Source organism: Apus apus, chromosome Z, assembly GCF_020740795.1.
Source record: "Apus apus isolate bApuApu2 chromosome Z, bApuApu2.pri.cur, whole genome shotgun sequence".
In the NCBI taxonomy this organism is placed as follows: domain Eukaryota; kingdom Metazoa; phylum Chordata; class Aves; order Apodiformes; family Apodidae; genus Apus; species Apus apus.
In genome coordinates, this window is record NC_067312.1 from 29,784,584 (window position 1) to 29,810,955 (window position 26,372).

Consider the following 26,372-nt stretch of genomic DNA (forward strand, 5'->3'; position numbering starts at 1 on the left):
CAAATCTTTCTTGTGATACAAGTAAAGTGTTGAGAAGAGGTATGGGAAAGCTCCCATACTCATTTCCACTTGACTTGAAACTTCTAAAGATAAAAGAGAGCTAGGGACAGCCGAATAGACTGTGGACAGCATGAAGCATGTTGTTACTCCTTGCTTGTATTCACTGGCAGTCCAGATTTCAGAGAGAAGAGAATGCAAAGATAAAAAAATGCTTTAATCTTCAAATATTTTACAGTTAGGAGCATCTTCACTAAGATGGATCTTCTCTGAAATGATTTTACTTTATTGACAAATTGAGTATACTTACTTGCTAGCAGATGTAACCATCTCATGACCTCTCCTGGTGGTTTTGAATCCTTTTCTGCTTTTATGTAGAATCCAAAAAGCTACTGTGCATTTTCAGGAATCAGTCTGTGTCTCTGCATTAACTTTTTTTTCCATCTACAGATTGAATTTACGTTAGCCCAATGAAAGTTTGAAACTCAGCCAGTCACTTTTCTGCCATTTGTTTTTGTCGCATAGCAAATTCCCTACCAAAGAGTAGAATCTTGGGTTACTGTTCTTTTTTTCTCATGCAGGTCTTGCAGTTGTTTTACTTTTGCTAGTCAGGAGCTGCTCCTGAAAGTTCAGTAGTGTAGCAAATATGTACAACTTCAACAGTGACAGTGAATGTTTACCATCTTTGCAGATGGTAAAAACTTTACTAAATAGGCTTTAGGCCTGGCATAATTTGAACCTGTTTGAGCACGGGTATTAGACCAAGTGATGACCATAGGTCCCTTCCAGCTACATTAGTCTATAATTTCTTACTATTTTTAATTTATATAAGCTTTTGTCACTTTCACATGTAATAGTTGTCTCTTAGTTTTGTTGCTATATGGCAACACTGTAGTGTCCCAAAGTAAACAAAGTAAATGTTTGCTTGAATTGCACCTGTGTATGAATAATCATAACCCCAAGGTAAACAATCCTGCTTGGCTTTGATTCCCTGTTGATAATTACTCTGAGACTCTAATTGGTTTGTATAACAGCCTCTCTAAAGTATGCTTTTCACTTCTTTCTTGAAGTGGAACTTTATGCAATACTAAGTTGGAACCCTTGCAAAAACTTGTTGAACCTGTACAGATATTTTTAGGTTAACTGAAGTGACTTGTGAAAAAGTATGCTCATGACCTTCTTCCTGTATGAAATGTTCTCAGTTTTGCCTTCAGTCTCTTTCTACGAGAATTTAAGTTTCCAGTCATGAACCAGCATTCACAAGATTTTGTTGGAAATTGCAGTAATGGTAACATTTGTCTCCCCTGCTTTCATGACTTTACCAACTGCTCACTTATTTCAATACTGTAAACTGTGTTGATGATTTCAAAAATACCACTCTTATATAAGAACTTTTTCAGAACTCCAGCTTTTCAGAACTGCCTGCATTCTTCTCATGTTAACAAGATGCCTAACATTTGTATATTAGAATTGGATGAATGTGTTTGTTTGGGTTCAGTTCTTGTGATTAGTCAATTTGTGTGTGTGTTACATATGCATAACTAATATAATTATCTTAAATTAATAATTAACTCTGCTGCTGCTCTACTGCTGTTTTGTTACTCATAGTTGACTCCGTTCCCTGTTCGAGAAGCAGCTTTCCAGTTCATGCAGCTCTCTCTGCTGGTCAGTCTGTATAATCAGATATACCTTAATGAAAGCAGAACTAGGATTTTTCCTTTACTATATGCCTATCTTATTCTACTGCAGTGTCAGGAGGCATCACTGGAGAAGATCAGTTGTCTTCCTTTTCAAGTCCATTCAGGATCTCTGAATACTTAGGTTGTATAATTCTGCCTGTCACCATGTTTTGTTCCTGCATGAGTCATTGTCCTTTCCAAATGGATTTGCGGTCCACATTGAGTCTTGCTGCCACATTCTGTCTTCAGTTGAGAGGGAAATGACCCGCTTTCTTCCCCTGTTTACTCAGTTATTTTAGTGTGAAGTTGTTACTGTCTGTCTTATGTGATGCAAGGACTGCTCCTGGTAGGTATTTTCTTCATGTTTGAAATACATCTGTTAGATGTGCTACTTTTAGTATATTTTCATTACTTGCAAGTTGACTTGCTGAGTGGCTGATAATGATTCTGGGTCTTTCAAGTTAGCAAAGGGATTTGCTTTCCCTTTGGGTCCAAAAAAAAAAATAGCTTGCCTAGTCAGCAGGATGGGAAAGAAACTAGAAAGTGACAAGGAAATATGGAGGCAGGAAGCACTGTATCATCACTGTTTAAAGGCAGATAATAACAATCAGTTCAGTCCCATTCCATTTATTGCATCTTTTTTGTATATTGTAGTTAACTTTTATTTAAATTGTAAGCTATTTGCCAAATGCTGTAGTTCTGTATAGGGAAAATGGATGAAAAAGTTGAACCTGCTTTGCAAATTAGAAGTATCCCAATAGGAGTGTGTTAGCTCTTCTTTTTCCCTGTCTTCATTCTTTGTAAGCAGGAAAACATGTATTTCGAAAACTTAGCAGTGCTTGGATTTGTATTACTAGCCTCAAATAATAATCTGCCTTAGAAATTAGAACTCGGAAAAGGAAAATAAGAGGCAAGGCAGGGCACTGAAATATTGTTAAGGTACTGTAGAAGTAAATGATGTGGCAATTCATATGTGTTGGAACAGAAGTGTTAGTCACCTTAAATGTACATATGAAAATGTCCAGTTCATCTTGGTGTCAGGATTTGTCGCTTAACAGGAAGGCATCTTTGTAAAGTAAAATAATTAAGAGAATGAATTGATTTATATGTGATTCATCCACCAATCTGGTGTATAAACTTAAGACTTAATAAATATACTTACCTAGGAAAAAACAGTAACTTGAGAGTTTCTGCTTTCAAGCAGTTGTATCTGTTCTACAAGACGTCCCTGAGCCTATTAGGAAGCTTTAATTGTGCAGTATTTTTCTGATAATGTATTTCCTAGGTATAATCAATATTTGTGCAGCTTCTGAGAAGCTCTAAACTTGGCTGAGGACTCTGCTGCATATGTGGTATACAAATGGAGGACTGAAAAAATTATCCTGGACTCTACACACAAAACACTGTCTAAGTGTAGTATAGTCAGATGAGGAGTGAAGGCATGGGACCAGTAATGGTCAAATTGGCAGGCAGCACTTCAACAACCTTTTTAGGCATTTTTACGTAACTTTTTTTTGGGTAGGCATTAGAATCTTAAGGTGGAAAGTAAATGTAAATGCATCACTGGTATGATCACGCAGAATCACAGAATCTTAGGGGTTGGAAGAGACCTTGAAAGATCATCTAGTCCAACCCCCCTGCCAGACCAGGATCCCCTAGAGTACATCACACAGGAATGCATCCTGGTGAGTTTTGAATGTCTCCAGTGAAGGAGACTCCACAGCCTCTCTGGGCAGCCTGTTCCAGTGCTCTGTCACTCTCACAGTAAAGAGTTCTTTCTGATGTTTGTATGGAACCTGTGTTCCAGTTTGCACCCACTGCCCCTTGTCCTATCACTAGACATCACTGAAAAAAGCCTGGCTCCATCCTCCTGACACTCCCCCTTAACATATTTGTGAACATTGATGAGGTCACTCCTTAGTCTCCTCTTCTCCAAGCTAAAGAGACCCAGCTCCCTCAGCCTTTCCTCATAAGGGAGATGTTCCACTCCCTTAATCATCTTTGTGGCTCTACCCTGGACTCTTTCAAGCAGTTCCCTGTCATTCTTGAACTGAGGGGCCCAGAACTGGACACAGTATTCCAGATTTGGCCTCACCAAGGCAGAATAGAGGGGGAGGAGAACCTCTCTTGACCTACTAACCACACCCTTTCTAATACACCCCAGGATGCCATTGGCCTTCTTGGCCAGAAGGGCACACTGCTGGCTCATGGTCATCCTCCTGTCCATGGTCAGCCCCCAACCTGTGCTGGTCCATGGGGTTGTTCTTCCCCAAATGCAAGACTCTACACTTGCCCTTGTTGAATTTCATCAAGTTTCTCCCCACCCAACTCTCCAGCCTGTCAAGGTCTCCCTGAATGGCAGCACAGCCTCTGGTGTGTCAGCCACTCCTCCCAGTTCAGTGTCATCAGCAAACTTGCTGAGAGCACACTCTGTTCCCTCATCGAGGTCACTGATGAAAATACTGAACAGCACCGGTCCCAGTACCGACCCCTGAGGGACTCCACTAGTCACAGACCTCTAGCTAGATTCTGTCCCATTGACCACAATTCTCTGATTTCTTCCTTTCAACCAGTTCACGATCCACCTCACTACCTGATCATCAAGACCACAGTTCCTCAGTTTAGCTACAAAGATGCTGTGGGAGACAGTATCAAATGCTTTACTGAAATCAAGATAAACCACATCTACTGCCCTACCATCATCTATCCACCTAGTTACTTCCTCATAGAAGGCTATAAGGTTGGTCAAACATGACTTCCCCTTGGTAAAACCATGTTGGCTGCTCTTAGTGACCCCTCATCCTTGATAGCCTAGAGATAGTGCCAAGAACAAGTTGTTCCATCACTTTTCCAGGGATGGAGGTGAAGCTGACTGGTGTATAGTTGCACCTCTCCTGTTGCCCATGACTCACCAAAGATGATGGAGACTGGCCTAGCAATGACCTCTGCCAGCTCCCTCAGCACCCATGGGTGTATTCCATCCAGACCCATCGATTTATGGATGCCCAGATTGCTTAGCTGATCCCTAACCCATCCTCATCTACCAAAGCAAACTCCTCCTTCATCCTGACTTCTTCTGGGGATTGAGGGATCTGGGGCTCCTGGGGAGAGTCTGCAGTAGTGAAGACAGAGGCAAAGAAGACATTCAGTACCTCTGCCTTCTTTATATCCTCTGTCACCAGGGCACCCACCTCATTCAGCAGTGGGCCTATATTGCCTCTGGTGTTAGCTCTATCTGCAGTGTATTTGAAGAAGCCCCTTCTATTGTCTTTGACCTCACTAGCAAGGTTTAGTTCCAAGGAGGCCTTAGCTTTCCTAGTTGCCTCCCTACATCCTCTGACAACAGTCCTATATTCGTCCAAAGTGGCCAGCCCCTCCTTCCATGATCCATATTTTCTCTGGGATGGATGGTGGATGTTTTATGGAGAGCACCTATTGGCAAATGAAGCAGTATAGAAGAGGTTTATTTCAAACAATAATTGGGACAGGGAGACTGGGTTTTTGCATTGATCTCGTGGGGAATGAATGGGAAACAGAAACTGCCAGCAAAGATGAAAGAGTAGAACAAGAGGAAAGAATGAGCAAGGTCAGAAAATGGAGTGGAATTAGTGGAAATACAGAGATCAAAGGACAGGATCAGACAGTATGTCAATTTGTGACATCATCAAGTAGAGGAAAAGTAGTGAAAGGAAAAAACAGTGAGAAGGGTACAGATGTAAGACCATTTAGCAGTTGTTCACCCAGTGAAGAAATCAGGGCAGAAGAAATAGGCAGGAAAATGGAGTCTGAAATGCAAGTTAAGCAGATGGGGTTCAGTTATGCTGGAGAGAACATCCTTTTCTTAGTGAAGTCACAGTGTTAGAGAAGAATCATAAATACTGCAAATTCAGGCTGGTCAGTTGAAATGTGGTCCTCAGCTTGAGTGGAAACAGAAGCTCTTGGAGATGCTGAAGTGAGATGAAAGAAAGAGTAAAAGCGAATGTGAGAATAGGCAGAATGGAGAGGGCCAGAATAAAGGGCAGAGAGATTCAATAATCATGTGACTAGACTCAGGAAAGAACAGAAAGGAAATAAAATTAAAAGTGGCCAGTGCTAATAGAAATTGTGGAATGTGTGGCAGGTAGAATTGTGGGGCTGAAGACTGTGGAGGAGAGATGCATTATCAGACACCAGAATGTTGTTTGATGGAGGTCCTCTGTGTGTGAGGATTAATACCTCCTTTGGCTCAGCGGGATATAAGACAAAGACAGGAATACAACAAAAACTAGACAAAGTTCAGAAGTTGAAGTTTTCTGGGCTGTGAAATCTAGAGAGACTTGTTTAGGGATGAGGGTATTATGATAAGGAGCTGAAACTTGTGAAAGCTGAGAAGGAGGGAGGATGTGTGTGTTGCGATAGGTGCTGGAGTAGGGCATAGGACATTTTACAGACCATAAAATTCTCATCTCTCTGTAGTAACGAGCCTAGCAGGATGTTAATTTGGTTTGTTTGCATTAACAGTTAGAAATTATTGTATTAACACTTTTGCATAAACATGGGAATTAGAACATTTAGGTATTCACTGTAGACATGGTGTGATTAGGCAGTGCAAATTAGTGTAGTCCTTCGTCTGACAGTGTGAAAATGCATTAACTTACATGAATTTGTTTCAAACATACATTGAAAGTTTTTTTATTATTTTAAAAGTTTTTGAATGTTATAACCAGGTAATATATCCTAGTGCTGATCAGTCACTTTTCACTCAGAACTGATTTAAGAAAATGAAATGCAGTGTAGCTTTATTTCCATGTGCACTATGCCAACATTTTTAAATTTTTCTTTCCCCACTTACTTGCTGCCATTATCTTTCTTCTGCCAAGAAGTTAAAGCTCTTGTTATACAGTTCTGGTCTTGATCAGTGCCCAAAACACTGCTATTGGCTTTTGGCACTGACATGAGAATGATGCTGCTGGGGAGAGGATTAAAGATACAAGGTAGTGTGGTGTTAGAGTAAAATATATGGGAAAAGAGTAAGAACTGAAACCTTCAAATAAAATGCCTTTGATGTAAAAAGTCTGACTGTTTTAAAATCAGGAAAGAAAGAAGGAAGTAGAAAGTGACAAAGCAACCTCTGCGAATGATTAAATAGCATTTTGTCATAATCACAGGTAAGAGATTTTCTGAAGATACAAGGAAGTGTTGAATGTGTTATTAACAAAGACTACAATAGTTGTCCTATAAAGAGCCTGATCAACAAACAAGCGCTTGTTCTACATCTTTTCAGGTGTTGTTTGTAAAGAACACAAATATTTTTTTTGTATTCATCCTGGCATAAGATGTTAGTGAATCTCAAATCCCTGTGAAACTACACCAGGTAAGTACCGTTGTATGTTTGTCCGATTCTTAAGCTCTTTCCTCATCATTCAGTCTTGGCCACTGTTAGAAGAGCTAGCTAGCAGTGCCTTTGGTCTGATCCTGTATGCCTGTTCTGAAGCAAGTGAGCAATCAGAGAGGTTGAAAAAAACCATAATGGGTGAGAATTAACTCTCAAAATCCTGTTTTCCTGTTGTAGTTTAGGTGCAGAATTTTTCTGTAGGCAGATTAAAGCAAAACTAGTCTGAAATCACACAGTGTGTTACGTGAGGCTGGCTGCAATAGTGAGGTTGGCTGAGAAAAGACATCTGCTTTTTGGTATTATAAATTACTCTAAAGCATGCTCACTGGGTCTCTGCTGCTAAGCAAAAGAGCACACTTAGAGCCAAATGCTCAGGAAAGCAAAAAATGACTAAGTATGACTAAGACACTAGTTGCTTCAGCTGAATGCTCTAGAGATACTTCAAAACAGGTTGGATCTACAGGTGTCAAAATGGTTGTTATATAGCAGTTAGAGGAAAAGAGCTGTTTCGTAACTGTTGAGTGTGAAGACTTGAGCCTTTCTTTTGTTCATCATTAGGTGTCATGGCATGTAGATGTTTATTGACTGATGTGCCTTTATTGTAGGAGTAAAAGTAGCACCCAGGACTATGAGGATCCAGAGACATTAAAGACCAGAAAGTGGGGCTTATTTTGAAGGGAGCCAATATAGAGGTCAGCTTTTGAATGAAGAAATACGCCTTTTCTGAGTCTTCAGTGAAAAAGGAAAGGAATGCAGTTAGGCAGTGGCTGTAGTGCAAAATACATGCACCAGGTAGCTTTTTGATGATGTGTCTGTCAAAAAGTATGGGCTGTGTTTTTTACCTTTGTTGCAAAGTTCACATACTTGAAAGTTACCTGGTCATAAGCACTCATTAATTTCTTTCATACTGTCTGTGCTAGTCAAGAATATCAGTCTATTTAACAGAGATTTTGTCAAAAGCTGTTTTATTGTCAGGTATGTCTACAGTGGCCACTGGGCTTCATGCAACCTCTGTAAGCAACATTGAAAGAAGTATTGAGTACTAATAATTAGGAACTCACTAGGCATCGCTCTGCTTGTTTCTTTACCTGTACAGTAGACAGCTGAATCTGAGCAACAGTCAGTAGGAAAGTCATATCACATGCTGGTGATGGAAGGGAAATTGAATTTTTCAAGCTTATCACATTGGTAGTCTAGGGAAACTGTTAATAATAACATCATTTTGTGATGAGCTGTGTCCTGATGTGATATATACTGATCGTTAAACTGATACTTTACTGATCATAAAAACTACATACCATTAATTAAAAAAGCCCCACACTAGTCTTGCAATTTAAGTAAGTGCTTGAAGTAAAAAAGCAGCTGTCATCTTCATTTAAATTCTTTCCAAAGGCTCAAGAAAAGGTACCTATATAATTTTCCATAAATCCACCATGTATATTGTAATAATGGCATGTAAAGCAGTACATTTAATTAACTTTGGCAGCAGCTTCAGTGAACAGATAAAACATACACCATCTGTTGCGGAAAGGTTTGCTGTGTATTGGAGATCATATAACCCTTCTCAAACATAAATGAACAAGGCAGCAGATGAATCAAGCAGTAGAAAAAACAGTGTTAACTTACAGTCTCAAAGTGAGGATCAGCTTATTGCGCTGTCCTTGCTATTATTTTTCTGAACATCCAAGCTTCTTACTTCTCAGTCTGTCTGTGCTTGGACCTATTCATCTTCTGTATGGTTGCAGAGCCTTCAGACTCTTACTACAAACACAGGGTGTGTTTGGGCAACAGCCTTGTAGCAAGAAACCAGGAAATTACAAGCTGCTTCAAAAGTTGGCTGGGAGCTGATAGTCCATCAGGACCACCAGTGAAACTCGTAGTACTGATTACATGTCTGTTTGGCTAAAGAAGAAATTGTCTGACATTGATATATTTTATACATCTTTTCAAGATCTATGTAGAATCAGTAGAATAGTTGACGCACCTTGCTGAAGCCTGTTCGTATTTAAGTGTTTTAAAAGCACCATGGAAAACTGTTATTTCTTGTGTCCAGAAGCAAAACTCATTTATCTGAGTAGAAGTTTGCATAGGCTGCCTGAGAAAAATTTGAACAGCTATGAAATTCACGTATGTAAGCTGATGGACTGTGCAGAACCGCTTCTAGGACTACTACTATTTTGTATGCATTTGGTAGACAGCCAGATGTTTATAATCATGTGTAGTTGGGTTCATTGTATGTTCTATGTGATAAGAAAATAGCACAGCTACTTCCCTACCTCTTTCTTGTGCTTGAGAGTGTTAGATCACTGAGTACCTACCTGAAACCACAGAGGTTAGAGCTGCTTTATTCTTCTGGAGGAGCATGTTGGTACAAACATTAACTGTTCTGGTTTCTTTCAGTAAGACTAGTTGCCTCTGCTGTAGGTAATGTTTGTCAGTAGCTGAAAACATACTTTATTCTGTCATGTCCTCTTGTGGAGTTTATTTAGGAGTAACAGTCACTTTGATGCTATTTTTACACACAGCATAAACAATGAGAAAGTTGAAAAGGTAATTTGGACATGTGTATTACCTTGGTCTTGCTCATGTGCTCTGCTGAAAGACTCCTTAAGCTTTCTCCTTTTTTTTCCTCCCACGTCACCCTGATGTATTTTTGCCTGTTAAGATTTTTTCTCCCACTTTGTCTTATTTTCTGATTAAAATATGTTTTTATAGGTTTCATTTTTCGTGCCTTCATAACAAAAGAAGGTGTGCAACTGTCAGCAACAGTAGAGTGGCACTTGTTATTTTAATGCTCAAAGGCACTGGCTTCCTTTGAGGCATCTCCCATTTACTCCCCATGTTTCAAGAGGAAGAAATCAATTAAATCCTTGGCTTAAGGATCCTAATCACCACCCTCTAAGGCTCAGAAATGTGATCTAATTCTCATCCATCAACTTTTTCCAGCACTCTAAGGGAAAAAGTAAATGTTCAGAAAGTGCTGGAAGAACCAAGCAAATATTTAATAAAGATTAAAAGAATAATTTATTCTTAAAAAAAAAAAAAAAAAGTGTGGGGGGGAGAACCCCACCCAATCACCTGTGGTATATCTTTAACAGCAGTTATTCCTGCTTCTTACTTCTGCTTAATGTCTAGCTATGATTTGAACACAGTGCAAATGGAAAATTAGTTACCTTGTGTTATAGTATGTAGTCCTTACCATAATATTTGTTTTGGTAGCCTGGGCATGCTGGACAGACTCACAGAACCTAAGGGACATGGGAAAGAAGAGCCCTTGGTAGGGAGTCACATAGAATTGGTTTACTTGGGTGAGTTTGGTTCCTGGTGAGGAGAGACTGTATCTGCCAGAGATGAGAGGGGAATGAGAGAGTCCTAGATAAGCTTTCTTGCAAGACAAGAATGTAGAGGTGTAGGAGAAAAAGTAGAACAGATATACACCCTTTTCCTATTTTTCTTTATTTCTGTCCCATATAGGATTCAGTGTGCTGTCTCCATCTTCCAGCTGAACTGAGGCTTCTGCTTTTACTTCACTCCTTTCCCATTGTGGAGTATCTCATCTTTCTGGTTTCTGTCACTGCCTCCCATCAAGTATCACTGTGAAAAGGTATTTTTTTCTGAAGAGTAGTTTAAACTTCTTCCCAAATTTCCATTTGTATTCAATTATTTTTCCAAAGGTTGGCAGACATTGATTGTGGCAGGATGCCTTAATTTCCTTTATTGTTTTGGATTTTCTGGGAATCAAAGGGAGTCCAGACTTTTGATCACGTTCAGTAGTTACTATGTATTTTCCTGTACTTAGGAGGTTCCAACTTGCTAGGCTTTTTTTTCGTTTGCCTATGCACAATCACCTTTTCACCTTGCGTGTATTAAGGTTATGCCTGACTACTTCTTCACTAACTTTTAGTTAGTTTTAAACAATTATAATTATTTTTAATGAATTTCAAACAAGGTGGAGTAAATGCAGTGTAACTGAGGTTACTTCACTTCAGGTTTGCACTTGGTTCTGTACCAAGTTCAGGATGCGAGGACAGAGAATTTTCCTCTATTAGAGAAACTTGAGGAGGAATGGAGATGGGGAAGAACGAAAAGCAGATGTCTTCTGAGATGTTTGGGCTCAGACTTGGCATATTAATGTGTGGTTTTGACCTAATAGCACATTCCAGACTTGAAGACTATTCAAGCAACATCCGGATTTTAGAGTAAGGGATTCTCAATTCTTTGTTGGAGATCTTGTGTTCTGCTGTTAACTGTTAGTTTCTAGTATCTGTCATCTTTTCTTTCTTGATTCTCTCTCTCTCTCTTTCTGCCCCACCTCCTGTCCCCTCCGTCCCACCCTTAGATTTGCTTGTTTTTCATGTTGCCCAGTCTTTCTCTCTGTAAGAGACTGCACAGCACAAAAAATGGGCTGAAGTCTTCAGGTGTGGCTCAGCTGCAGTGCATACATTGCTTAACAGGACTTAGTCTGATAGAGGGAGCTTAGGAAGTTTCCACATCAGATGAGATGGAGTCCTTCACCAGAGGATGGAGCCTTCCATTGAACTGTCTTGCTGTCAACAAAAGCATGTAGCTGGTAAAAGGTGTAGCACAAGGCAAGACTCTGTTATGTTCTACCATTTCTCATTTTATTTTTATTTTAAGGGTTCCCTAACATCCTTCAATGATTGTAAAAGTCATCCAACTACCATAACTTCTTTTCTTAAAAAGAAACTTCTATACCACTTTTTGCACTTCTGACTGTGTCCATCTGAAGTGACTATCAGGATCTGTTCCAGCTTATACCATCCTTATATGTGGTTGTGGTGTTGTATTCTGTTATGCCAGTAGGTTCCTTAAGTCAAATGTTAAGTGGTGATATTGTCTATTAACAGTTTTCACTAGAGTTGGACAGCAAGAATCTCCTAAATGAGATTAACTTAGAATCATCATCCTAGAATGCTTTGGGTTGAAAGGGACCTTAACGACCATCTAGTTCCAACCCCTCTGCATGGGCAGGGACACCTCCCACTGGATCAGGTTTCTCAAAGCTCCATCCAACCTGGCCTTGAACACTTCCAGGGATGGGACATCCACAGCTTCTCTTGGCAACCTGTTCCAGTGTCTCACCACCCTTACAGCAAAGAATTTCATCTTAATGTCTAATCTAAATCTACCTGCTTTCAATTTGAATACCCCTCACTGTATCACTGCACACCCTTGTAAACAGACCCTCCCCAGCTTTCCTGTAGGTTCTTCAGGCACTGGAAGGCCACTGTAAGGACTCTATGAAGCCTTATCTTCTCCATGCTGAACAACCCAGCTCTCTCAGCCTGTCTTCACAGGAGAGGTGTTACAACCTTCTGATCATCTTCATGATCCTTCTTTGGACATGCTCCAACAGCTCCATACCCTTCTTTTTTTGGGGACCCCAGAACTGAACACTTCCTTTAGAACCCGTCAGTTCTAAATGTAGATGGAAGAATAACAAGAGCCCATTTCTTTGAACTTGTTTTATTTGCTGACTGGAATAATGCAGAGGCATTAAGTCTACATAGTAATTACATTTAAACTGGATCAGTACCACAGTGCCACTAAAAATCTTATTTCTGTTGAAGGCATGAGGGATATCTTGTTCACTTGTGAGGTACTGAACTATACACCCGCAGGCTTTGATAGCAATGTTCAGAGTAGTGTCACATTTGTTCCCTAATTCTCTTTTTTACTCATCTCTAAAGAGTAATTGAGAATGGAAACCTGAAACACTTTGCAGAATCATTGTGTTGTGTTACTTTGAGAAGTGTTAATTATACTGCGTTTGTCTTTCCCTCTTAATGCTTTTGTTTTTCCTTGGCATGGTTTGGGTTTTTTTTCATACACATGCCCTTTGTATTGAACTCTGTTTTCAGGAGACTTGCTTCTTCTTTCCCCAGCCTCATGTTTCCTCTATATACTAAAACTGAAAAATAATACTGAGACACTGTGCATGTGGAGAGTTATGGTAAGAGTTGAATTTTAAAATTTATTTCCTTTTGCAGTGTTTAAGCAGTTTGGCAATTTCAACAGCGCTTCCTTTATGGTGTTACTAAATTTTTCAACTGTTTACCTTCCTTGAAAGAAACTATGAGATAGTTCTTTCTTTACAATGAAACTTGTCCTGTTAATTATTTTGTGAAGCAATGGATTGTGTTTATGTGATCTAACAGTGTCTCACAGCAGGAACTTCGGCAAATACTTTAGACAGCGGTACTTGTGTTTCTTCTGGAAAAGGTGACTGTGCTTTATGTACTACGACTGAAGTGCAATACAAACTAAAAATATGAAGATTACTAGGCATAGTTATAGAGTTGTCCACATAGGTAAAGATTGCCTAGAATAGTGGAAATAATCTTCTGGCACTGGGGCTGTTTAGCACTGACTGATCATGTTCTGTCTTCCAAAGGAAAGCTGTATTTGGGGGTGGGGAGGTGTGTTTTAAAATAAATTTGATACCAAAGAATGGTATCAGTGATGTAAAAAATGAAGACCATAGTCTGGCTTCTCCTGTTATTTGGGTGGGGGTATTTTATGTTTTCTTTCTCTCTGTGTGCCAGTCAGAAGGATGTAATTGCTCTGTGACATTATTGGCTTTAACAAAATGAAACTCAGTTCAGTTATTGTTTGGTGAATTGGTAGACAAATAAGATGTGTGGTTTGGATCTAGGTGTGGGTGGACTGTTTCTTGCATGTACTAGTGGTTGAAGTCCTTACTATATACCACTTAAGAAAAAAAACCTATTCGAAAGATAATTTACTGATAGGTGAGCAGATGTGATGATGGTTAAGGTCAGGACGGCATAGAAGCATATCTATTTATAGATTCTGGAATGCCTGATCAGAAGTGGTCCATTCAGACTTTTCTAATTCCTACTTAGGATTTTTAATTTAGTGTGCTAATTGGAATATACATTTAACAAATCTAATGACTAATAGTATTTATAGTAATTTCTGGTTTGTTAGGGTATATCTTCAGGAGTGTAAATCATAAAGAGAGGAGAGACCACGGTCTATTTTAAGCTTACAGTTGGTTTCAATGGGCATCAGCAATTTGTCTTGTGCCTGAAAATGGACACACAAAAACCTCTTAGAGTGACTAGTTCAGTTGGAGACATGTCTTATTTGGTATAGTTTGAAGTTACAAAAGAACTTGGCTATAATACACTGTATTTCACTTGTATTCTAGACTTAGCTCCTTCTTATCTAATTCAAAATAGTTATATTCAATTAAAAAAAATAAAGTGTCAGAGAGTCTGCAATATCTTTAGCAGGCCTTTTTTGGGGGGCCTAGCTGTGTTTTTTGTTGCATTATGGTCATATATTGTTTTTGCCATCTCTTGGTTAGCCACATGTAAAGTAGCATGGGATATTTTTCTGTTTTGCCTTGGGAAGAGGCTAGTGAGTTCCATGGCAGTCTACTCCTTTGCAGCAGCTTGTTCCAACCCCTGGCAGAGTGGTCTGAAATTCCTAGTTTGGCAGAGCTGAGGTGAAGCTGCAAGTATGTATAAGGTACTGAAAAGTTCTGGAGAAAACTGAAGAACTTTGAGAGTTTGAGATTGATCTGGGAAAAAGCCCATCTAGCTCTATTATTTAGAGAACAGAGTATCCTAGATTTTGAACCCATCACCTTATGTAGATTAAATTTTCCATCCAAAAGTGTGTGGGAAAATCACACTGTTAGGCAAGATTGAAACGGTATGATACTATTTCTGACTTGGAGTGGAGTCTAGCAGGAAGAATTGATGTGTCTTGGTTCGCATTACTGAGTGGCTACGTCCACAGAATTTTCTTTGGACCACTGGGAACTGAGATGTAGATGAAAGCCCTAGATTTACAGGCTCAGAGGCAAAGCTTGTGTGGCAATTTGACTTATGTACTGGAAGACCTGAGTGTTGTTGTTTTTTTTTCCAGTTTTCTGTTATTAACCTTTTAAAAATAGTTGAATAACTGTTTGGTGGGAATTTCATAATATAACTTTTCATAAACAACTTATCAGTTAAAAAACGCTATAATGCTATAAATGTTTCATCTTTATTTCATAATGCCTTCTCATGAAAGAACTGATAATAGAACAATCTATAGCAGCACATTTTGAAATCCAGAAAAGAACACTGTATCTTCTTACCTGATCTTCTATATATCATAGAACAGTTACAGTTTGGCTTTCCTCCTCTACCAAGTTCAGTAACATGGGTTTATCTAAAGCCTATTTTGCAACAGTGCATCTATTCTTACTGTTTTAAAATCAAGAAATACAAAATCTTCTGCTTTCTTGATAGTTTGTTCTAGTCATTTTACGTTCTTGTTTCTGAGAGAAAAATTGTTGCCTTTCAAATAGGTGTATATTCTACAGCCACTGTATCCCCCATTTTTGTAATGTTTTGCTTTTTCATTGTTTTTTCTTCTTGAATCAATGTCAGGCGGTCTGCTGGAGCTTCTTGCTCTATTGGGGCACAATTCTCGTGCTCTTGCTTTCTGCAATTTCCTTATGTTTTTTTCAGGATATAGAATCAAGAATAATTAAAGTTCTGTATCATTTTTATTTCAGAACTTGGGAAATACTAAATACTAGTATAGGGAGCTCTTTAAGCTCTTTAATTTTAATTGGGAAAATTTTCTTTCTCTTTAAAAGTACAACAAACGATTGAATTGCATAATCATATGCCAAACAGTTCTGTGAATACTGGACGCATATGATGATAATTTGACCCTTACAGTGGCAGTGGAGGAAGCACCAGTTGTTTGGGTTGTGTGTTTTTTGTGGTTTTTTGTTTGTTTTGTTTTGTTTTTGTTTTGTTTTTTTGGGATAGGGGTTTAATATACAAGAGAACATGACATATTTGAAATGTCACATTGTGAAGATACGGTTGTCTTAATAAAACTTCTCTTTTTCCTTGTAATTTTCAGTAGTGTTTTTCAGAGTCTCCACTAATGGTACATTTTATGACAGACCTTTGTTTACTTTCAGAGCCCTGTGTTTTTTTGCTTTCATTTTTTTTCTGACAATCTGTGTTTATAGAGATAACGTGATCTTGGCAAAGCATGTACTGCTCTATCTTTGCAAAAGCTGGCTGGTTTTTCAGATAGGGAACAAGCGGAGAGCTCTCAGGCCGTTGATGAGTAAGGAAGCATTAAGCAAACTATCAAGCAAGTACCTTTTCCTGAATTATGAAGATAAAATGTCAACATTGCTATCGTAAATTATTCAAGAACATGAAGTATAAAAACAGGGTTTAAAAAAAGAATATATTTCTTTTTAAAAAATACTTCAACCCTTCTATCAAAGACTAACAGAAACTGCAATATCTCTGTGTAAGATAATTGAACTCTGAATCATTTGATATGCTTATTTGTATTGATATGCATTTATATAATTTTGGTTTTTGGAGTCTTAGTGTTTAATTAAACTGTCATTTACAAAAATCACTTGATTTCAAATATTTCTGTGGCACTGTCTCACAGGATTGTTGCTTAGATGTCTCAGATAGTCTTTTTCATGTTTTGTTGTATTACATTATGTGACCAAGCCCTGATTCTGTAGAGGGTTTATGAATGTGATTTAGCTTGTACGCATTTGTAGTCTTGTCGAATCTGTAGAGAATCTAAGTTGAGAAGGGGGGAGTAATGGTTTTGGGGTTGTGGGGTTTTTTTGTTGAGTTTTTAAGACAGGTTTTTACTAGCTTGGTTTTAGAGGTTCACGCTCTAGTCTAGGTTTTAGCTGCTATTGCAATACTGAAGAAAACTTAAATAGAAATGCAAGACATCTTATATAGATTGCATTGTATAAAATTAACATTTTCTACAAAAATATAATTCAAATTAAGCACTTCTAAATCATATGAGTGTTCCAGTTTTCTCTAACAGACATGTCATTGTGAATTTCCTCTGCCAAAATTTTAAGCACTTTTCCAAGAGTGGCTGGAGGAGGAACTACACCAGAATCCTCTAGAAACCTCCCACCTTGAGGAGGGAATTCATACATGATATTTGCATCAGGTCTGGCCTGCCAATACACAATTTCTAAACTGAACCTGGAAAATCAGGGTAGGCTGAAGATGAAGAGAGTCTGAAGGGTCCAAAGGAGACACTGGCATTTATTCTCTTAGCTGTTCAGTCGACTTTGCTGATTCACTCTGACTTAAATGTTACCTGTTTACATGCTGACAGTTATTTCTGCAAAGGCTAATTTGTTGAAGCATGTTTTCAGTTTCCCTTCTGATAGTGTCAAAAGCTGGGTTAGAAGTAAAGGGATAACAGTTTCAATTACTTTGTGTTAGATTTACTAGTCTTTCCTCCCCCACATTTATTACTGAAAAATGTGACAGGAAACAAGGTAATGCATGTTTTTATCATGCAGCATATTACACAATGTTCCTGTTGAAGACCACTCCTCCGTATCTTCTGTCAGGTGCTGAAAACTGGCAGAGGAAAGAAACCAAATAACCCATAAAAGTGGGAAGCAGCAGGGGGGACGTTTTACAATATTGTCAAGAATATGGTGAATCTCTTTCTGTTTTCTGTTTTTGGAGGCTAAAGAAGATGTCTGGGGTTGTTATTATAGTCTCCATAGAACCTTACCCTATATGGTAAAGTGTAAAAGTGTACTTCTGATCTCTAAAGGTAGGGATTCAAAAGTTTGACAGTGTGGTCTCAGTCATTATATTCTGGTTGTTGAAACTGGAGACACCTTTGTATTAGTACAACATAGAGGCATATACCTCACTATACGTAGGTGACTGCGAATTTCGTTACTCAGTTTTCAGGTTTAAGTAATATGTTTTTTTCTTAAACTATTCTGATACTTGGTCAGTAATTGGGAACTTTATATAATTCATGTCTTGTACTCTCTCCCCCAGCCCTGCCCCCCCCCCCATTATTTTGATGCTAATAAAACCAAGCTGTGTTGTAAAAGAATAAGCCACAGAATAAAAGTAATTGGCTTAAGCTGTGGAGGGGAAAGAAGGGTTTTAAGCATTGTTTTGACACTTTTTGTCTTTACTTTATCTCTTCCTCCTTCTGTGTACCTCCTCCTTGCCTACAGGAGACTAGCAGTGTCACTGCCCTTCCTTTACTCCTTTCCCCCCTTTCCCCCCTGCCACGTAATCTTCTACTCCTGGTTCACAGGAAGAACATTCTAGCTCTTCAGCTGTGAGTTTCTGCACACAGTGTAAACAAATATGACAGTTACTTTAGAGGCAGTAGTTCTACTAACCTCTGACTAGGGAAGTTGCCAGACTGGGGAAATGAGATAAGAAGGCAAGAAATGGGAGATGACAGAATTCAGAAGGGAAGTCCAAAGGGGTTCAACTTTTTAAAATCCAGGTCTTGGGAAAAACTTCCTGAACAACTGCAAGCTGCACCGTTTATCCTAATAACCAATGACAACTGGAAAGAAAACCTTGGATTTTCTACCAGGATATGTCTCCACTTGATGAAACTGTTCTGTTGTTATTTGTTCAGAAGATACTTTTTTTTATAGACTCGGAACTTCAGAGCCCTCTCTTAATTGGAGAGGACAACAAACTTTGTTGAAGTTCACAAGCACCAAACTACAGTAACTGGTGGGTCTTGGCTGTTCTTTCCTCCACAGTTAATCTGTTGAGAGCAGACCTTTACCTGAGAAGCTCCTGACTACTACAGGTCTTTGGAGGCTGAGAGAAGAGTAGCAGTTTTGAAACCTTTTCCACTGTGATATGGCTCATATCTGCTGTGCCACTGTTCAGCACTCTAAGACTGCAACATGAAATGTGTTTGTCTTCTGCTGGCTTAGTGTAGTCTGCTTGGTTCTTAGCAGCATCTGCTAAACTGCCATCTGTTTTGCAACTGTTGATTCTACTCCTTGGCCATGCAGTAGTGTAGCAATGACTGTTGGTTCTTGTTTTGACAAACCTCTCTTCAATTATGACAGTGGGGCATTACATTTGGAAAATGATAGCTTGCTTTCTTCAAAACTGTTTTCTAGCATCACTTCCCCACTACCTCAATCTTGCACTGTTTAAGAAAGCCATGCAATTTGACGGAATACTGTGCTGCTGTTGCTGTTATATTTTTTGGTTTTGTTTGTACTTTCAATGTTAATTTTAACATGTAAATAGAGCTATACCTCTCATATATGTTCTCTAGAGGTTGTTGAAGGGATTTTCCCCTAGATGGTGTTTTCAACAAAAATGTCTTTTAATAGAGAAGTATTTCTTCCTGTTTCAGTGGTGAGTTGGAATGTTTTTTCCACTTGGAAATGTGATTTTATTTTTTTTTAACCTTTTAAAATTGTCTCCTGATTTCTTACTAAGTCACTGGTAATTGTTTTTACATAGAAACCAGTGCTTTGATTGTTCAATATAAGACAGTGGTTCTCCATTTTGTAACCAAAAACCACAAGGGAGGATGAGACTAGTAGTGTTCAGTTCTCAGAAACACTTTTTGCTTTTGAGTTAATTTACTCCACGCATGCCTGAGCACTGGTGATTCTTTCCTTAAAAAAATCAAAGAAACAATTAAGGAAGATGTATTCTCTACTAATTAACTCTTGTCTCGTGGTCTGAACTATTAAGCAGAATTCAGTTTTCAGTAGAGTTCATGAAGCAAAGTCTACTACAATGTGGCATGCTTGTGAAAACATAATTTAGTCCTACTTTTGCTGCCATCTTTCATTGCATCACTTTAGGAGAATCTGGGGGAGAGGTCTAAGGGAAACGTGGAAAATTTGTGACATTTTTCACATATGTCATGCAAAAAGTCTTTCTGATCTATTGTTATTTTTCCTATGTTCTCTGTGTATATAAAGCTGTGCAGATAATGGTGGCTCTGAATGGACTAAGGATCCTTAGATGCGACTGTCTGAGGAGATGATCTTTGCCAAAACAATTGTGCAACCATTCGAATTGCTTGGAAATTTTCTGATGAAACAGTGTTTTCCTGAAAATTATCAGCATGGTGAAACTGAAATGTTTTGCAAATATGGACTGACTTTTGCCAAAGTTCTGATGGAATATATGAGACCTATTGCTTGTGGCAGGTCTTTGATTGTTTTTCTAGTAACACCTACTTGGCAGGTTGCTGTGATGCTGAGTCTTCTAAGATGTTCATCCTGCTTTTCTGACAGCACCCCAGGTAGTGTGCTTACTGGGGTTGCCCTAGAGCAAGGGCTTCATTCCCTTGTGAAGAACTTAGAAATCACAATTATTATTTTTTTATTATTACTCCTAATAAGTATGAAAATATTGAAATTCTCCATAATAACAGCTCTTATTCACTTTGTCCTTTTTGTCTTGCAAGAGGATCAGGCCAGGATCATTACTGTTTCCTTTTGCAAGAGTTCACAGACTCTTGTTGAATTGCTGATCTAGACAGTGGTTCGCCAAGTTCTGAAAACTGTAAGCAAATGTTATCTTTGCTTCTCCACTTTTTTTAGCATATGTTTTGTCATTGATATGTTAGTCTGTCATCTTCCTCCTGTATCTGCTTGCTACCATATGCATTCAAATTTGGATATATTAAAAATCCTTGTGTGATATTAGTGTACAGCTTATAAAACAGGAAAATTCCTTTGGAGTCACTTTTTGAAGTTGTTTCTTGTGTGAGCAGTTTTTCCTTATGTCGGTGGCTGTACTTTGTGGCAGGACAACTTCTAGATTCCTCCAACAGGCAGAATATGTTAGAAGACCATCAAGACTGAAGACATACTTTCTCTAAAAAACATCTTTAAACATGTTTTAAGACAGTATTTTATATTTTTGTGAAAGCTGTTTTTAAAGTCAGAACAAATACCACCTGGGAAAAGACCAGTTTTCTTGATGCAGAAGGTGGTGCATTTAAAGCACAGATTAATTTAGCATCTGTTGCCTAAGCAATGGAATAAGTTCTCAGATTTACCAGAGGGCTTAGTATTTTTAAAGGTATTGTTGAATACTTCGATAAAATCAGTCAGAAGAGTGTTTTCTCTTAATATGTGGTGGCAAGTTGTGAATCTTTGCTGAGAATTTTTTGTGAAATACTGGCTGATGTAGTGTGTTCTGCTGAACAAAGACTTCAGAATCTCATGTTGGTCCCTTGAGGACAGCGGCATTTGTGCACATGCTGATGTTTTAAAAATACGATACTTTATTGCATGTCGAAGTAGCATATGCATTTGATTCCTTTAACTTTGCATACTTTTGTATTTAAAAGACCCTACCAAAATAAAGATGCACAAATGAAGCAAAGCAGACCAGATATGCAAGGAATACTGCATGTTGTATGCAAAATATGAATACTGTTATCTTTTTTCAGATTTTAAAATTTTCATAGCGTAACAGGTCATGATAGGTTCATGTTATGAGAAAGTTTAGTCGAGCTACAGTTGTCTGTATATTCAAACTGATCTCTGAAGACTTCAATTAAGTACTAAGTATACATATTAAGTGTAGGCCAAACAAACTAACCAATACAATTACAAGTGGGAAGCTGACTGACTTTTTATATAAACCTGATCTTGGTTTTAGAAATAAAAAAATATTTTGGTGGTCTTGTAAAGGGACACATAATGCCCTTTAGAACTTAACTGATCTTCTCCCATTACTACAGACTAATATAAGACCTCTTAGTGCTTCTGGTGAGAATTTTCTACTCTATTACCTTTACATTAGGCTGCTTTATCCAATTTTTGCATTTCAAGTGCAAACTGTATTGTCACTGAGCTTATTCAAAATATTGCAGCCTTATTGCTCTGGGCTATGCTAGGGAGACAGTTGAAGTGACTCGAGTCCTTAGCTAAACCTTGTTTGTCCCATCAGTTCATCAGCAACTATCTCGTATAGCAAATGATCTTGTGCCATTGAGCTGAAGTTCATGGGAAAACTGCGTAATTACCTACAGTCAGGTAAATCTTCATGCAGTTGTTGCCCACAGTAAAGAGCCCTGCTGGTAATAATGCATGCAAGGCAGTTCTGAGCATGGAACAGTATGTTTAAAATAGAGAATAATTTAGAATACCCAGCGATGCCCTCCATTTGAAACCTGCATGAGCCAGTGGTGGTTCTGTGCTTCATTTGAAGCCAGTGCTCTCACATCTGTGCGTGTAGAAAAAGTGCTCAGTAGGTCAGTGATGGACTCAACTGCTCCATACAGTTTCTCCTCTCCCCATCTGGCACTTGAATATAGGTCTGGAAAACTTGCATTGTCTGTACTGGACTTTGGATCAGATCTTAATTGGCTGGCTAGACAGCATTTGAACTAGAATCCCTGGAGATGAATGCAAAATACACAGCTGTCCAAACAAGGCAAAACCGCCTATCTCTAAAGCCAGTATTTCAAGGGGAGAAACGCTAATCATTACCGTAAGTCTGACTTCTTTGTGGAGAGAGGTTGAATTCACTGCTTACTGAGATGAATTGCTTTTTGTTGAGATATTAATGATAGACTCAGTAGACATCGCACATGATGCTGAGGAAATTGTGTTGATTTGTTTTTCTTCTGTCCTGTCCAGAGTGATTTCTGTCTCATAGTCATTGAATATTAAACTTGAAGAGTTCTCCCATTCTGAATTTTGCCTCCTTTGACCTTCCGTTGTATTTTTTCCCCTCTATTGAGGGGAATGTAACATTTTTACACTGGTGCAGGAAGCTACTGTTGTATTTAAGTGCTTTTCAAATGGTGTTTCGTGCAACCACAGAAATGTGCAAAGAAAGCAAGGGTGGGTGTGCCCTTGTTCTTCCTGCTATGAGACACTCTAGAGTTAACTTCCACATGAGTTGAAATGGGTGGCTGCAGTTTTACAATAGACTTAATTGTTCTGGCTAAAGGGAGTTCCCATATGATAGGAACATATCCTGTCTCTCTTTGTAATTACTTTTTCATTTTCATTTCTCTTCATATTATGCCATCAACAGTTTTTTTAAACTGATGCTGTATTCACAGAAATAAAAAACATGGTAAGTGCAAAAATAACACGGGTAACTATATTTCAAGTCCTATGTCAGTTTCAGTACTCCAGTCTCTAGCTAGAACTGGGAAGCAATCACAGTACCAACTGACATTTTAATTTTTTTTTTTATAACTTTGTATTTAAAAAATCTTTTAAAAGTTCTTTGCAAAGAAGACAGCAATTTGGGCAAATAAGATAGAAGTCACCTATCTGCACCTGATCACCAATTTTAATTCTTAAATAATGTTGTATTATGTATTGTCCAAGGCTGTTAACTTTTTTTTTTCTATTAAGTGTTTCGGGGTTTTTTTAATTGCAGGTCAATTATGTCCCACCACTGCTTGTGTACCCGCTTTCTCTGACTTCCTGTGGATACCAGCAGCAAGTGAGTGTCTTGTGACATGCATATTTAAAGGGCTTCATCACTCTCATGTTTCATACAGAGGTTTCTCAAGTGATTAAAGGTAACTAACAGCCCGGGATTTATCTCTAGTGAGACAGTGCTGATTTTGAACCCCCAAAGTTGTATGTTTGAAGTGGTATGGCTTAAGAACCTAGCACTGGATGTTCCCCTAGAAACTTCCAAAAACCCACAACAAAACAAAACCCCATACAATGAAGGCAGGGGAGGATAATTTTCAATGAGAGAGTTCAGATTATGCAAAACTAGTAGAGCCCATAGCTCAGATTATCTGTAAAAGGAAGACATACTGTTCTGAACGTGGCTTTGAATGCTACATGTTATTAATCATGAAGATTTTGTATATCCTCCACATTTTAATGAAATTTCTTGCATAAATGGTGGTTTTCAGACTCAAGAATTAGTTTCTTCCTGCTTGACTGGAAGAGAACTGTAGGAAATTCGTGCAGGCCAGTGTGGCTAGTAAAATTAATCCTCAGGTGCACTGAAGGTACAAACAGCAATAGAAAATTGCATGTAAGCATGTTGCATTGTAGATGCTGGTGATTGTGGCTAGGGCAATATGGGAAATAATTAATCTGGAAGCCGTTACTGGAAATATTATGCAGATTAGGAACATTAATCCTATTGGTTAAAATCTTCTGTTCATCGCTACTAGAATCAGATCTTTTATAGTTAGTAGCTTTGATCTCCACATCAAAATGTTTATATTTTGTTACACATTCTTGTTACATGGATAAATGGACAGGTATTTTTCACTTTCACTGAATCTTAATTATGTCAGATAGCACTTCCCAATGTGAGTGGACCAGGTACATAGCACCTGTTTGGCAAACAAATATCTCTGTGGTACTGAGAGTAACCTACTTACACAAGTCCTATTCTGGGTATATTAAATCCTTTTATACAGCTGTGGGAGTTCTTTGCACAATAATTTACATTCTTTACACAAACACAGAAGTGCTTTTGAATTATAGTATGGTAACAAATAAAAAATATGTTCTGTCAACTGTCATGGGGGCACCCACAAACACACAGTGGTTTCCTAGGAGTGGATATTTATTCTAATTAACACTGTTTAGCCCTCTGATAAAAAATAATATTCACAGACTTGGATGTTGGTCTTAAATATTAACATACTACAGCACAATTACCTAAGAATTCCTAAGCTTTCTGGACTAGCTTTAACATGGGTGGTAATAACCCCATGTGTGCACACTCACTCAGACAAAGGGAAAGCCTCCCCCTCAGGAACCCGGAATGACTTGCCCAGCAGGGACAAGGCTCACTCAAGGATGTATCTAGGAGAAATACAGAACTCACCAAAAGTGAGGTTGCTCAGTCTTGAGAAGTCTCCTTAGGTGGGGTCCCAGCCTATGGGGTAGGCTCCCTGGCAGACCCACTGCTCCCTCCAAGGGAAAACCCAGCTGGCTTCCCAGTGGGGAGCTCTGTTTTTATAGACTAGGTCAGATCTGACTTCTGGTCGTTCATTTGTTGTTCTGCCTGGGCCAAGACACCCCACTGGCTGGGGACCCTGGTTGCTGTCAGAGCGTCTCACCCTGACAACCCCCAAATTGCCCCAGAAGCCAGGTGCCACTGAGTCTGCTGGCAGTCCCACTGCCCAGCAGGGGGTCAGACCAGAAATGGGTCTCAGCACCACCCAGCCTGACCTAACCAAGGTGGGCCCATCAAGGGGTTCTTTTGCCAGCTCCAGAGAGCTCAACAGGTAGTGAATGTAACAACCTCCACCACCAGTGGCATGAGTCGGGTGGGGGGGGGGCCACGAGTGCTCTGCCACACTGACAGGTGGTTTAATATCTTCCAGTGTATTTAGTCTCAAATTGCTCAACTTTTTACAATGGTTAGAAGTATAGGTCATAGTTTAAATATTCTGGATAAGCAGCCATTTTTATTTTTGCCATGTTAGTATGTCTGTTGTGGTGATGCAGTGGTCTGTGGATGGAGCAAAGAAGGGAAAACCAAGTGTGTCCAGCTGGAGACTTGTCTACTAAAAAATACAAGTGAAAGCCATTTTGTAAATAATGAGATCTTTCCCACCACCATGAGGGGTGACCATGTTGTTTCAATTGCTGCATGTGTGATAGATCTGGTTTACTTGGATGGACAGGAGTAAGAGCAAGAAAATTAATTTTCCTATTTTTCAATGAAGAAACTGATTTAGAGATATTTCTTGCTTTCGTCTGTCTGTTGCATCAGCACCTTGACATAAAAGAAAAATTTGAAAATTATTTACATTGAAGTGGTGACACAGTTACCCAAATAGTATCTGGAGGTTTTTCACACTGTCACGTGAAACTTTTTAAATTAGTGCGACAAGAATTGGAGTAACATATTCTGTCACAGTTTATAATTTACATCTTGTACTGCACTTTGGAGATATTTCACATTCGTAAGTACGATTAGGCAAGGTTTCTGGATTTTTTAAATATAGAAACAAAGAAAGAATGATGAGGGTTTTTTGAAATGGCGAATGTATTTGTAAATACACAAAGCTTATGAAGGAGAGCTAAGCACAAGCATATCTGCTTACTTCACTTTTGAAATTGGCCAGATTTTCACTTGGTTCTATGAAAAAAATTTCCATTCAGTGTTGAATACACATAATAACAAGTGACCAAGATTAAAGGATCTGTCAGTTCAAGTGAAGGCTTATATTCAACAGAGGGTTAATATTACAGTATTTTAGAAAAATTACTGTGGTAATTAAAGAAAGCTTCATCTGGAGATTAAAGCTGTGAATGTTTTGTATAAGCAGGTGGTAGAGTACAAACAGTACTTCTTACATATTATAGACAAAGGTAGTGAGCAATTTTTAAAATACGATGTTTTGAGTGATGTGATGGTTATTTTCTTCTAAGAAACATGGATTTCTTGATGGATTAATAGAAGTGCATTTTTTCCTTAGTTGAACACTTACTTGACATTTGTGTGCTGCATTTGCAGCTGAAAGCCCAAAATTCTCATTTAAAG

The 26,372-nt window shown here is 38.6% G+C and overlaps 1 protein-coding gene across 13 annotated transcripts in view; it reads left to right on the plus strand.

Moving 5' to 3' along the window:
- JAK2 (Janus kinase 2) overlaps positions 1 to 26,372 on the plus strand; it is a 92,685-nt gene that overhangs the window by 16,385 nt on the left and 49,928 nt on the right. For 2 of the 13 annotated variants that reach the window (XM_051642134.1, XM_051642139.1), the window contains exons 3-4: positions 20,335 to 20,432; positions 23,280 to 23,345. The exons of 1 other annotated variant lie outside the window; for it this stretch is intronic. The gene's annotated coding sequence lies outside the window, so the exon portion shown is untranslated. Of the gene's footprint in view, positions 1 to 6,939; positions 7,030 to 10,635; positions 10,655 to 16,202; positions 16,372 to 17,868; positions 20,433 to 23,279; positions 23,425 to 26,372 lie in introns of those variants that run through there. 10 more of the 13 variants (XM_051642137.1, XM_051642133.1, XM_051642138.1 and 7 more) reach the window with 10 other exon arrangements.